Source organism: Penaeus vannamei, chromosome 8 (genome assembly GCF_042767895.1).
Source record: "Penaeus vannamei isolate JL-2024 chromosome 8, ASM4276789v1, whole genome shotgun sequence".
NCBI lineage: Eukaryota > Metazoa > Arthropoda > Malacostraca > Decapoda > Penaeidae > Penaeus > Penaeus vannamei.
Window position 1 is genome coordinate 39,729,733 of NC_091556.1, and position 10,000 is coordinate 39,739,732.

Here is a 10,000-nt window from a genome sequence, read left to right on the forward strand (position 1 = left end):
GATGCTTTGGTATAAATGTAAATAAAGTAAGGCTAGAGTATAATTGTAAATAAAACAAGGCTAGAGTGTAATTGTAAATAAAACAAGGGTACTGTATAAATGTAAATAAAACAAGGCTACAGTATAAATGTAAATAAAACAATGCTATGCCTTAAATGTAAACAAAACAATGCTATACCATACATATAAATAAAACGATACTAGCGCTGAAATGTAAATAAACCAATTCCAGAATATATATCTAAACAAAACAATGCTATACCATAATCTAAACAAAACAATGCTATACCATAATGTAAATAAAACGATGCCAGAATATAAATCGAAACATAACAACCCTATACCATAAATGTAAATAAAACAATACTACAACATAAACGTAATTAGAATATCAACCGAATAATTTAAACATATACAAAAAAAAAAAAAAAAAATCTGACGCTGGGTGCCTGTCATATTCTTGTGTTGGTTCTGTGTCTCGGTTCCATTTTCATTCTCTTATCTAAACGCCTGTCCGTTTGTCAATGTCAGGGAGAGACGTTGGAAGATGTCAGTCTAAGATATGTCTGTCTGGCCGTATTTCCTTCCGCTTGTATGAATTATCTGAGAAAAAAAGATAAGAAAATAGAGGTATATCCATTGAAGGTGTAGCTTATGTTATTATTATTATTTTTATTCTATTTTATCCATACGTATAAAAGTACAGAGGAGTTGATCCATCAATTTCTTCCGCTTGTATGAATTATCTGAGAAAAAATATAAGAAAGTAAAGGTATATCCATTGAAGGAGTAGCTTATGTTATTATTTTTATTTTATTTTATTTTATTAATACATATAAAAGTACAGAGTTAATCGATCGATTTCCTTCCGCTTGTATGAAATATCTGAGAAAAAAGACAAAAAATATAACTAAATGTATAACCATTGAAGGAGTAGTTTTTGTTTTTATTTGATTTTATTCGTACACATAAAAGTACAGAGGAGTTGATCCATCAAAATCAAAATATTTCTAACTATATACTATCCTAAAGAAAAAAAAAATATCCGAAAATTATCAAGAATCAATCACAACCACACAATTCCATCTACCATTCAAATCCCACAACGCAATTAATCAACACAATAATCATAAAACGAAAAAGAACATCTCGAATTAAAGGACGAAAACCCCTTAATTCCTGCCAACGCTATACCGTGCAACTGGCAGAGACGAAGTACACGCCAGCGGCAATGGATTCGGAGGCGGCGTGAGAGGAGGGATGCCAGATAGGCTCTCGACTGGAAAGATATCGGAGTTTGCTTGATTTTGGCTTTTATCTTTATGTTTGCTTTTATATATATGTGTGTTTGTGTGTGTTTGCATATGTTTATGATAGATAGATAGATAGATAGATAGATAGATAGATAGATAGATAGATAGATAGATAGATAGATAGATAGATAGATAGATAGATAGATAAATATAGATATAGATATAGATATATATTTATACACACACACACACACACACACACTCGAACTCACATCATGTACAGAACAAAAAGTCCTTTCAGTTCTAGAAATATATATATATATATATATATATATATATATATATATATATATATATATATATATATATATATATATATATATATATATATATATATATATATATATATATATATATATATATATATATATATAGCTATACATACACATTTTCTTTTGATCTTCCTCTACACATAACTTTGGGAAACGGCAAACAGCCTCAGGATTCGGAAACTCGAAATCCTGTTACACAACCTCATGACTTCCTCTTCCAAGACAAGACGTCTTAAGACCCAAATGCCTTTCGTTGATATTGGAAAAGCACCTTAAGTTACCAATCGACTTGCAAACACTGTATCGAGATCTCATTTTCGTGCGTACAGAGTAGCTTGCTCTTTTTGTGATCTGAAACCTATATGCGTATTGGATAGAAAGGTGATAGAAAGAGGGGGAGAGAAAGAGAGAGAGAGAGAGAGAGAGAGAGAGAGAGAGAGAGAGAGAGAGAGAGAGAGAGAGAGAGAGAGAGAGAGAGAGAGAGAGAGAGAGAGAGAGATAGGGGGGAGCGAACAAGAGATAGATAGATAGATAGATAGATAGATAGATAGATAGAGAGAGAGAGAGAGAGAGAGAGAGAGAGAGAGAGAGAGAGAGAGAGAGAGAGAGAGGAGCGAACAAGAGAGAGAGAGAGAGAGGAGCGAACAAGAGAGAGAGAAAGAGAGAGAGATAAATAGATAGATAGATATAGAGAGAGGGTAAGGGGAAGGAAAGAAAGAAAGAAGGGGAGAGAAAGAGAGAGAGAGAGAGAACAATACGCACTCGTCCTTTGTGTTCATACGAAACGGCTCTGGTTACACAAATGTTGGAAAATAATTTACAATAAAGTTTTCATTTTTCTCTTATATTTGAAGTTTTCTTATAATCTAAAACTTTCATCAGCTAACTGTCATCAGCTTTTTAATATCTTAATGTTTTTCTAAAAGTATATAGAATACGAGATTACTTTAAAAGTTCGCAAGCACACGCACAAACACACACACACACAGTCTTTCTCCCTAATTCTCTCCCTCACACACACATTCTCTCTCTCTCTCACTCACACACTAATACGCATTCTCTCCCACACACACATATACGCATACTGCATACTCACTCTCTCTTGCAACAGGAACGACGAAGGGAAGGGCAAGAAAACACACGAATATGCCGAAGGCCTTTTCACTATTGCTTCGTCAGGGCATATGTTACATGAGGTATATAGAGGAGTATATATACTCTTCCCTTCGTCGTTCCTGTTGCAATCTGTTCAACATGAATTCCTCACTCTCTCTTACACACACGCACGCACGCACGCACACACACACATACACATTCTCTCTCTCTCTCTCTCTCTCTCTCTCTCTCTCTCTCTCTCTCTCTCTCTCTCTCTCTCTCTCTCTCTCTCTCTCTCTCTCTCTCTCTCTCTCTCTTTCTCTTTCTCTCTCTCTCTCTGACACACATATGAGTTAAAAACCTCATCGGAAAATTGTAACGATGACAGTGATAGCAATAATAATACAAATAGTTATGATGTTAATAACAATAATGATAATAATGATACTATTACCACTACTACTGTAGACAACACTACTACTACTACTACTACTACTAATAATAATAATAATAACAACAACAACAACAACGACAACAACAATAATAATAATAATAATGATAATGATATGAATTAAAATAATAATCATGAAAATAAAAGGAGTAGTAGTAGTAATAATAAAAGGAGTGGTATTAATAATAATGATAATAGAAATAATAACAACAATGTTAATAATGATGATGGCCCTATTGATATTGCTACTAGTAATACGAATATTAATTATGAAAATGATAATAATAATAATAATAATAATAATAATAATAACGATAATTATAATAATAATAATGATAATAATAATAATAATAATAATAATAATAATAATAATAATAATAATAATAATAATAATAATAATAATAATAATAATAATAATAATAATGATAATAATAATAATAATAATAATAAAAATAATAATAATGATAATAATAATAATAATAATAATGATAATAATAATAATAATATTGTTGATAATATCAACAAAAATATAAAGATTCCGGAAGACTTGCACATGCTGAATCTGCCATTTATTGAAAAAAATGTACAAGTGTTCAAACGCCTTGATAAGAAGTCTGACCACATCAACAAAAGAATTCCTCAGGAGAGATCAGCTGTGCCTCAAAGAAGGTAAGGGAACAAGAGAGCCTTTTGTAATACTGAAATGCTTAAGAGATATGTGACTTGCATAACATGATAAAAGCTTGATGTGTTCAGTCGGTCTTAGTAAAGGTTTTCGACAAAGCGACTAAAAAAGAGGTTTCCTTAATATTGCAACGGGTCTTCACTGATGATATCGAGGGCTACGAGATTCATAAAGAGATTGTGTGATCGAATATTCCATGTTAAGGGTTAGCAAATTCTAAGAGAGGAATGGAATGAATGTTAAAAAGGGGGATATTACAGTTCAATTTTTCTGGTGCTTTGCTTCGCATCTCATTTCACTTTGTTAAAAATACGAGAGAAAATATAAGTATTGTAGGTGTATAAAATAATGTTTTGAAGTAAACTAAAGTATGCTTAAGCTAATCCAAATAGCAGGTGAGCGGAACAAGAGGGTGTTAACAAACCTAACACTGGACTTAAATGTTTAAATAACAGATTTTTATAGGATACAACTAAAGGCTTTTTGCACAGTATAAACACACTCTGAAGTTTACAGATACAAAAAAGTTACGCTATCATGAATAAATACGGTGGTAAAGAATGAGAGCAAGAGTTAAAGTATTTGTGCAACGATTCAGAGATGTCGATAAGAATAGAAACGTGATGTACCTACGAGTCTTTCCATAACCGAAAAAAGCAACAACAAACAAACATTCTGAATCCGTTTTCATATTCCCAACTACAGTCAATACCCCCCTTAAAAAAAATAATAATAATAATAAAAAAAAAAATAATAATAATACATAAATAGATAAAAAAAGATAAAAAAAAATTGCGTGTCGTCACACCACCCTGGTATAATCCCTGTTCTTAGGCCTATGATCTTTTCAAATTTTCATGTTACTTTCCTCCAAACAGCGTTAAGCATGTCGCACCCAGGACCTGCAAAGATCCTGATTATGCCACATACTTTGAAAAGTATTGAAAGATAATATTCGTTACCTGATTTGTGTGTGCTTATTCACACACACACACACACACACACACACACACACACACACACACACACACACACACACACACACACACACACACACACACACACACACACATTTTAAACTGAGATGTATCCAAGGTTTCTCTGTTTGTTATAGTTTCGTAAAATTAAGTCTTTCTTGTTTCTTTGCCTACCCCCCCCCTCTCTTTTTATCTGTGTGTCTCTTATCTAGCTTTATCTTTATCTCTGTTTGTCTGTATACTTACCTTTCTCTTTCTCTCCCTTCCCCACTCCCTCCTTCCCTACCCCCCCCCCCTTTCTCCCTCTCTTTCTCTTCTTTTCTCTCTCTCCCTCTCTTTCTGTTTCTCTTTCTTCCTCATTCTCTCTCTCTCTCTCTCTCTCATTCTCTCTCTCTCTCTCTCTCTCTCTCTCTCTCTCTCTCTGTCTCTCTCTCTCTCTCTCTCTCTCTCTCTCTCTCTCTCTCTCTCTCTCTCTCTCTCCCTCTGTCTCTCGCTCTCTCCATAATCTGGGTAATTACAGTAACGAAAAGAAACAAAACACACTCGAAAGATTATCAACATAACTGAAAATTATTAATTAATTATGACAGATCAGGATTATCGCTCTGTGTTTTTATTTTTATTTTTTTTTATAATAAATAAAAATCTTCAAGAAGCTTCGGAGGAATACGAAAAAATCTTGATTCTCCGAAGGTCTTGGTATTAAAACTAATCCTGTTTTTTTTAGCATCGAGAGATTACATTTTTGTGCAATGGAAGAATATCTCATAACGAGTTTATTTATCAAGACACGAGGAAAGCCGTGAGGAAAGGACGTCTTTATTAAGGATTAACTGTTGTCAGGTACAGATGCATCATCAAAATCATTTAATTAGCATATGCCTTTTGAAAAAAAATAATGTGAGCTTAAAATAATTACTTGGGATTAATTTGACTTAATCACACGGTGCAAAACACTTAAGACGTTTAGCAACTCTGTGCCAAAAAGTTGCTTAAACGATCTTAGTCTCTTCCCCCCCCCACACACACACCTTTTGAGAATTAATATATATTCGTTACCGGAGACTGTTCACTCACTCATGAGACAAGACGCTGCAAAAGCCGACTTAGAATCATGTTATATCTACGTCTTATCTTTTTCCATTGTTAGTGGGTTTACGTTACATGGATTAAGTGCATTTGTTTTGCATCTTTGACCGTAAGTCCTATAGAAGTTAAGAATTAGAGAGAGAGAGAGAGAGAGAGAGAGAGAGAGAGAGAGAGAGAGAGAGAGAGAGAGAGAGAGAGAGAGAGAGAGAGAGAGAGAGAGAGAGAGAGAGAGAGAGAGAGAGAGAGAGAGAGAGAGAAATGAAGTTGACAGGATCGAGTTCCTCCAATATACACGAACGTCCATTTCGCCTTCAAACAATTCCTAGTTTCAAAATCCAACCCGAATCCTGAATTTTGCGTAAAGTGAACAAGACCGCCAGCCTCTTCACTGCCCTCCCAAGCCAGCAGAAACACCGTTGCGAGACACTGCAATATTTCACAGACACAGCGTGCAAGATGCCGGGGATGAGATTACACTATTAGCGAGAAATCTGGGAATTTATGGAACTACACTTTGCCTAACTTGCCTCTGTGTAGCGTCACGGCGGAAGTGTCTTCAGTATCTTAAGGGTATTACATAGTGGTTTAGTTATTCATTATATTTTTAAGGGGATCTTATTATTGGTATGCCTATGGCTTTATTACAGATGCTATTATGGACTTATATCAGGTACTCCCGTGACCCCATTACAGATGGTACTGTGACTTTATTACTATAAATATATGTATATATGTACGTATATATATTCATATATATATATGTGTGTGTGTGTGTGTGTGTGTGTGTGTGTGTGTGTGTGTGGACAGGAATGCTCATAGGGACCGTATTTCTATTAAATCAAGGCTCAGGAGTAATTTTCTACGATTCATAGAGTGCTCTCCAGGTTTTGCACACACTAGATAAAGGTGCAGGAAATATTGCAAATGACACCAGGATAAAAGTGCATCATGCAAAAGAAAAAAAAATGAGGCCATGATATACGTTTTATGTGGATACCATCGCATGTTGGAATCCCCAAGCATGGTCATGCTGACCGCCTAGCAAAATCAGCATGTGACAAGCAGATTATGGATATAGATCGTGGAGTACCTCTTGCTAAGATTTTACACATCATTAAAACCCTTCAAAAAAGACTTGACTGACTTGATTAATTCTCAACGGCCTGAAAGCTGTAGCATAAAGCACTATGGCCGGTTTATTCAAGATGCATTCAATGTTTTATATAAAACAAAAAGAAGACAGTGTGACATTGTGACCGCAAGAATCAGGGTGGGTTATAAATTGTATTGTCAAGTCAGTACAGCCTGTAATGTTGAAGAAACAAAGTGCAAATTGTGCAATGAAGAATATAAGCGAACACTTGTACATTATATAATGTGGCATGTAATACAGCCTTTCAGACCACCTAGCATGAGTTATGGGGAATTATGTAACTTCTTAACATCTGATGTCTTGGAATATATACTTATGTTGAATCCTAAATTTAGAATGAAGTATCACATGACCACATATCAAATGGAACAATGACTTTCCACGTCCAATCCGTACGCCGGCTTGGTAGATGAGTAGATAAATTACTCTATGATTGTTCTTTTCTTTTAAATGATACAGTATAGACCGTAATGATGGTATAAGTTAATTTTCCAATTAAATACTATTATATAATACTTTGACCATGCACCAAATGTACCACAGCTTGCCCAAGCCTGTACAGTTAACCAGGGTGGTAAATAGGGCTCAACTAGACTAAACTAATATGAAAAGAGAATTAATATCCCTCTCTATCTTCTTCTGTATGCCTTAAACTCTTAAGCATTTCAAATCCTTTGTAATCTTGCTAGATATGTTAAATTGGTGTTTAGTTTCAGTTTAGTTTCGTACTTATGTGAACAAAGGAGATGTTGGTTGATGAAAGTGACTTACAAAGGTTATGTTGTTTTTTTTTCTATTTCAAACTGCTATCGATTTATATTATATTGGCAAATATGCAAATTTGCGTTTTACATTTCAAACCGTATCCAAATATTTTTTTAAACTGATATTGTAGACTTTATAAAATTTCGGTGTCGAATGAATATGAACTGGCACTTTTCTTAACATGTTCTCCCAAACACTATATAAGTACTTATAGCAGCACGCCCCGCAACCTGCAGCTAAGCATAGTTCCCCAGGTTTTGTCACATAAGGTCCACAGCCTTGTCCACCCTCACTTTCCAGCAGGAGCTTCTCGAGACTCACTGCCAAGACCTGACTTAATGCGTGTATATAATGTGTTATTTATATGATGATATTTGTTACAAAGCCGTGGAATTAAACAAAAATTCTTTTAGCATCCATTGACCCCCATTAAGCTCTCATTAATCTCTCTCTTCTCTTTGTCTCTCAGGTGTAAGTGTATCCATATACGATTATCTGTGACTACGTTCATGTTGGTGGTTCTATCTCACCCGGACAACTCATGGCTTTCTGGACCACAGGCTCCGCTCGTTCCTAGTTCGCTTACACAGCCCAGGTGTACTTAAGCTGCAGTATCCGGAACGTGATCAGCACTCACGATCCTCCATCTGACTGCGACTACAAGCAGCAGCAACACGAGGCTTGCCCAGTCCTTCGCCGACGGGAAGTCTTCGTAGGTCTCCACTCACCCTGTGGGAATTCACACAAACACTCCCTTGGGATATAATGACCAGTTCAAATGGTAGATGCAAACCATCTACCTCACACTCGTATTATGTCGTAGCCTATAAGCCACTGATAAAACCAAGTGCTCTAACCCAATATTATGTTTCCAAATGGTCGCTTATAGTTTTTCTTTCCCGCTAACACATCCATACACTTACAAAAATAGCAACAGATGTACGAATAAACACACGAGAAAAAGCTCACAAGCACAAGTGAGATAGAACCACCAACATGAATGTAGTCACAGATAATTGTATATGGATACACTTACACCTGAGAGACAAAGAGAAGAGAGAGCTTAATGGGGTCAATGGATGATAAAAGAATTCTTTTTTAATTCCACGACTTTCAAATATCATCATATTGATAACACATTATATACACGCAGTAAGTTATATTTAGGCATGCAGTAAAACTAATCCTTTTGTCTGTATTGTATCATGCCCTCATTACGTTTCGTTTTCGTACATGCAATGTGGCTATACAGAGTGCGAGACAGTCATTTCATTTCATTTTAACATTTCTTCATATTGATGTTTTGCTAGAGAGATAATCATTTTATAGTTTTGTTTTCTGTTTCTAACTCGATCTCCCACCGTCGTGAAAAAAGAAATTACAGAAAGGTCTATGGGGTTGAGTTCCAGGCCTTTGAAAATTTCGTGATCGTAAAACCTGTATTTCCATATTTAATCTGAGAAGATGGTATCCAGCTTCTCCGACTGCATGCATGAAACCTTTGGCGTTTCTAAATCTTCGTTGATTTATTGGGATATGACAAATGGTTATGTTGTTATTTCTTAGTTCTTGTACAAATGTGAATTATTTGATTTGTTGTTAACGTGTGATTGTACTTTTAAAAAATAACTTTGCATTCCAAGAATATTTTATGCATCGCTACCTGTTATAACATTTTGTTTACGGTATTGTAGTCGCTATCCCCCCTCTTTTACACATGGTTTCTCTTCTTTCTTTCTCTCTCTCTCTCTCTCTCTCTCTCTCTCTCTCTCTCTCTCTCTCTCTCTCTCTCTCTCTCTCTCTCTCTCTCTCTCTCTCTCTCTCTCTCCCTCTCTCGCTCTTTCTCTTTCCCTTTGTGTTTGTGTATGTAAACCCTTAGTGTCGGTAGTCAAGCTCTCACAGTAATTATTGCGGCGAGTTGCAGTTCAGTTTCGAAGGCGAGCTCAAATCTTCCGTGGTTTTGGAAACTTTAATAATTTTTCGGAGTACAGTTCGATAGTTATGGTACAAAAAAAAAAAAAAATCTTAATTTAGTTCTGACCAGTAATGCGAACTCTGACAGATTTGTGACTGTATAACACAGTAAAACCCTAAAATAAAATAAAAAGTCTGGAATCCTATCCAATGGGTGACCGGACATGACCCAGTGGGAACATTCTGCAAGGTTATGAGGCCAGCGGGTGCATGGCAGGCGAAAACA